The 5,727-nt window shown below is 42.9% G+C and overlaps 1 pseudogene; it reads left to right on the forward strand.

Moving 5' to 3' along the window:
- The first annotated feature begins 769 nt into the window (after positions 1-769).
- On the forward strand, positions 770-4,980 carry LOC125531390 (annotated as a pseudogene).
- The last annotated feature ends 747 nt before the right edge of the window (positions 4,981-5,727 follow it).

Below are 5,727 nucleotides of genomic sequence, written 5' to 3' on the forward strand. Positions count from 1 at the left end.
GTAAGTAGAGATACGAATTTAAAACTTATCTGATGAATACACATCACCGATACTTTTTCTAAATTTACCGATTGTCATACCTCTTAGACTATTAGTTGGTCAGGCACAACACTCTTATAATTCATTCTATAATTCTGAAGCTGGTAAAAATCTATATCATCTTGAGCAATGTCAATTTAATGTTTGCATCAGCTCATGTATGCACCAAGAATAGGTACAACAATTTCTGGGCCTGCAGTTTATTCAAGGTTCCCAGATGACCGCTTTCACGTATGCACGGAGGATGCGAAGTTTACCTAGGTCTGAGCACTAGATTTTACACCTAACCACTCTTTCAGGAAGTGTTCAACTCTGACCCTCATAGTCAATACCAGTGTCATTTATTGTCGACAACTTATCTTTGTCAGGAGAATTGGGGAATTTTCCATATCATTAATGAAATCTGTTGGCCCATCGTTGGTTCCTCTTGTTGACTGCTTGGGTGGCTACTCAGTGCCTTCTGAAGTTACTTTTCGTCTCAATTCTCTTGTTCACATGGTGAATAATAGTTGCCAAACATGTTAATGCTCATCTGTTTAAAGCTCTTGAAGAAATACCAGTTCATATTTCAAGGAGGATTTTCGAGAAAATGAGCAAGTTAGAGTTTACATGCTATGAACATTTGCACTTCATCCAGGCCCCTTTTCGGAAAAAAAAGGAGGAGGCTCATAGCAGGAAAAGGAGCCACAATACTTTGGTGTCCAGTAGGACTGAAGTTGAACGAAAATTAATGATGTGTTACAGATTTCACATTACGCCTTCCAAAATATACTACTTGGGACCTGAGAAAGAAGTTTCAAATTATGTGGTCAAGCATCATGGAATGTATGCTTCTAACTTTGCTAGAGTTACTTTTGTTGACGAAGACTGGAGTAAGCTTTTTCTAGATGCTACCTCTACTAGAACTGGATGAGGGTTCTTTTCCCAACCCTTGAAAAGTGGCATGTATTATCGCATTTTATCCATCCTGAAATTGGGATCTTCCATTGGTCCAAAGAAGTATGAATTCCTGGCCTTCTTAGCAAGTCAACTTCGTGGAAGTTCTGTTTGGATGCTTGCTTCTAATGATTCCCTGAAGGCCGAGGATATAAGAAAGTGGATGGACCATTTTGAAGAAATTTGTTCAATATATAAGTGTGCGGCTAGAATGGGCCAGCTGTTCAACTCCTCCAGACAAACAATTGAAATCCTACCACGGGATGTGGAAGAGATTCCAAATATTTAAGTCACAACTGATGGCACTAAGCACATATTTTCTGATGGAATTGGGAAGATGTCTGAGAGATTTGCCAAATAAATGGCTCACCGAATTGGAGTAGACAGTACTAACCCTCCTTCAGCTTTTCAAATAAGGTATGGTGGCTACAAAGGAGTTGTTGTTGTCGACTCCGATTCCTTTCGTAATCTTTCTCTGCGGCCTAGCATGAAGAAATTCGAATCTAAGAGCACAATTTTTAACATTACAACTTGGAGCAAAGCTAGCCATGCTATATGAATTGTGAAATTATCTCTCTCCTTTCAACTTTGGGAATAAGAGATGAGATATTTGAGTAGTTGCAACAAGATGACATGCATGAATTAGCTGAAATGTGGACGAACAGAGAAGCTACTCTATCTGCTCTCTCTATTCTGGCGAAAATTGGTAGTGTCGAAACGAAGACATCATCTAAAATGTTACTGCAAGGTTATGAATACCCGTTGATGATTTTTAAGGCCCATCAAGATAATAGGCTGACCAACATAAGAAGTAGATGTAAGATTCATGTTCCGAAAAGGCCGTGTTCTTATTGGTTGTTTGGATGAAACAGACGGATTAGAATATGGTCAAGTGTACATAAGAATTACAAAAAACAGCAAAGAGCAGAAGGAAAATGGTCAGGTCATACTTAATGGGAAAGAGAAAACAACAATTGTTATTGGAAAAGTTGCAATATAAGAAAAATCCTTGTCTCCATCCTGGTGACATCAGAGTACTTGAAGCTGTATATGAGCATGGAGCTAAGAACCTGGTTGATTGTGCTGTCTTCCCTCAACGAGGAGAAAGGTAATACCGTAAGTTATACTGAAACTGAAAGGCGGCCATCTAGAGTTCATATTCTCAGCTTCGTCTCCATGTTAGATTGATATCCAGGCATCCAGCCATGTTACATACTTATACAAGTCCAATAGATGGATGTTGCTAATTATTGCTTTCTCATTAAATTAATCTTTGTTGTTCAAAAGGCCTTGTCCATATAGACTTTTATCTTTGACAATCAGGCCTCATCCAAATGAATGCTCTGGAGGCGATTTGGACAGGGATCTCTATTTTATCACTTGGGATGAGAAACTGATTCCAGAGAAGGTTGATACACCTATGGAATACACTGGAGCAAGGCCACCCATAATGGATCATGTTGTTACACTCGAGGTATATTCTTGACAGTTTATTCGTTTTAATTTCTCTGCCTAGGTTTTTGCTGCTAATTTTTACCGAAGATTGTTTTATTTGACTAATATCAATCTTTATACTTGCAAATACAATCGAAATATCAGTTTTTACAACTGTAGCATTTCAATAGTATTTAATATCTTTTTTATGGAGGTGCCCTGCTCCTCCAAAGGTGCGTGTGTTTGCTTGGAGGGTAGCTACAAACTGTCTTCCCACTTGGACAAATAAACATTCTCGTAATCTTGAACTGTCTAATCTTTGCCCTGTGTGTGCCACGGAACTGGAGGACACTTTCCATGCTCTCTGTAGATGCCCCCAAGCGGTCGCCCTATAGTAGTCAATGGCGCAGCAGTGGAACATCCTAGACGTCCGGCGGCTAGTGCACACAGGACCGGAGTGGCTCCTCCATGTGCCCGCTGACCTGCCGGAGGAGGAGCGCATGTACACGCTTATGACGATTTGGCGCTGCTGGCACGTAAGGAATGAGATCGTCCACGACAAACGGCCACCACCAGTGGAGGCCTCGACAAGGTTTCTGTCTAGCTATATTAGCTCCTTGCTGGCCCTTCAGGCAGACCCCCTTGGCGATCATGTGAAAGGGAAGATGGTGGCTGGCCACCATGTCAGGAGGAAACCAATATCGTATGCGTGCCAGGCAAAGGAGCAGGCTCCAAGATGGGAGGCACCGCCAGAAGGATGGGCAGCGCTTAACGTTGACGGCTCCTTCTGTGGCAAGGACGGGAGTGCTGGGGCGGGTATAGTTCTTCGAGACGAACATGGAGCTATAATCTTCTCTTCTAGCCGAGAGTTAAGGCAGTGTGCGTCCCTGCTGGAATCTGAACTTGCAGCATGTATGGAGGGCATTTCCCTAGCCTCTCAATGGTCTGCACTACCAATTGTTGTTCAAACGGACTGCCTAGATGTGGCCAAGCTGGTGAAGGAAGGTGGAGTAAACAGGTCGGAGCACCTGATGATGGTTCGTGAGATCACTAGGCTTCTACAGGAACGTGGGGAATATCTAGTCAAGCATGTAAGGAGAGAACAAAACGTTGTTAGCCATTATTTAGCGAACTATGGTAGAATAAATAAGCGCACTGCGGTGTGGCTTCGATCCGGTCCGGACGAGGTGCTGGACCTATGTAATACAGATCTGGCTGCTGCTTGATGAATGAAACCCCTTTTCCTCGCAAAAAAAGTAGTATTTATTATCTTGAGGCCCCTCACATCTTTCTAAAACCTTTGCAGAGCAAAAACTAAGAAAATGCCTTAGGTGGTAAGTGCACGCACTTCATGAAACATGCGATATAGCAACATGACCAAAGAGAACTGCCTACGAGTGTCGAAGTCAGCCAGGATGGCATAACAGCCAACATAAAACTTTGAATGCTTTGAAACAAATATATGATCACAATGTACAATTAATAACTTTCGTGGCTGGCGCCAAAGGCTTGGCCAGACTGATCATGGAAGAGTCTTAGTTTGGTCATGGGTTGAGTGTGGGTCGTCTCTTTTATTGCTCGTGGTGTGTCAGGTTTATAGCTGTTGTCGTGGTATGTGTGGGTGTGTGTTTTTACCGTATCTACATTTCTTCTTGATGCAATTATATGCAGCTCTCCTTCGTTCGAGATTTTTTTCAATAATTTTCCTTGAAATGCTTATTTCAGTTATGCAAACCAGTCTTAGCTTTAAAACGCTCTTCAGCATATATGTATTTTCCTCGTGTGACATGTGTATACCTGAAATCTTACCAAAACATCTGATGAACTACTGTCTATTCAGAAGTTCTTTGTCAATTACATGATAAATGACTCGCCCGGTGCAATCTCAACTGCTCACTTGATCCACGCGAACCGTCATCCAATGAAAGTTCGGAGCCCTGGGTCTCTCCAGCTAGCTGCTTGGCCAAGTCAGGAGCTCCAGCTAAAATGCCCCGGTCATTGTGACCAAGGGAGTACCCAGATTTCATGGAACGGTGGGACAAACCAATGTATATCTCCAATGGAGCTCTCGGCAAGATGTACCGAGCAGCTCCGAGTCGTATGTCGAGCTCTCCTGCTCTCTTGTCCTTGCTCAACCGAACACCGCATTCGATCAGGACGTGGTGGTCCCTAGCTTTGAGGAATTCCTGGAATCTGCAGAGTGCTACAACCTGTACGCTGGCCACCCTGATGCGCTACTACGGTGTAGAACACGAGGACGAGATCCTGACTGACAACATGCGGAGCAGGCTCCTGTACCTGAAGAAGGACAACAAGAGGTACATCGAGATGAAGGACCGCATCATTGATTCTGTCAAGGGCCTGCATAGGGAGGCACGGGGTTGGTTCACAAGCCAACCAAAAGCGGACGTGTCAAGGAGGGCGTAGGCTTGGTACCACGTGACCTATCGCCCGGACCACCGCTGGCTGGAAAAGCAGCAGTTCTGGAGCTTCCCGTGGATCATCTGTGACAAGCTGCTGAAGACTACCCATAATGAAAGTAACATAGATAGTAACATCACATATATCTAGATTAAATAGATGATATGGCATGTAATAAATGAAGAGAAAGATGAAAGTGATAGCATAGCTAGTTATTACTAGTATGAGTAACATCATATATATCAAGGCAAGATGTGTCTATAGCCTAATAAATGAAGTGCTTCATGTTACCACATATAAATTACTCCTCACTATAGAGGTAGTAATATAGATTAGTAACATGAGCATGTTACTATAGTCTATATTACTACCCATTGTGGTTAGTCTAAAGATCATGAAATACAATGAGCGTCGCAGGCAGCAGGTGGACGACGAGGCGGCAGGGCCCCAGTCCCGACTCCTGAGGGGCTGCAGCGTTGGCCGGCCAAGTAAGTGGGAGTTGGCAAGAAGATTTAATAAGTGGTAACCGCACATATGTCACTGGCAATATGTGTGATGATTGCACCGCTGCTATGTGTATGTATGTATACGTGGTTGCTGCCTGGAGGTCCACCTTTAGTCCTGGCTGGTAACACCAACCGGTATTAAAAGATTTTTTTATAAAAAAATTGAATTTTTTTTAAATTTTTTTCCTGATTTTCCAATTTTTAAATTTTTAACCTCTAATCTCTAATTACCCTTCATTACTGCTCAATTTAATCTCTAATCACCCCTCATCATTCCAAATCATCTAATTTCTCGAACGGTCACCCATCGTTTCACTCCCCCAGCCTGAGCCTGAGCACGCTTAACTTTCGGGTTCTATTCTCCCTCGTTTCCAAGTCTGCACTTGTTGTT

Source organism: Triticum urartu, unplaced genomic scaffold, assembly GCF_003073215.2.
Source record: "Triticum urartu cultivar G1812 unplaced genomic scaffold, Tu2.1 TuUngrouped_contig_7001, whole genome shotgun sequence".
In the NCBI taxonomy this organism is placed as follows: Eukaryota; Viridiplantae; Streptophyta; class Magnoliopsida; order Poales; family Poaceae; genus Triticum; species Triticum urartu.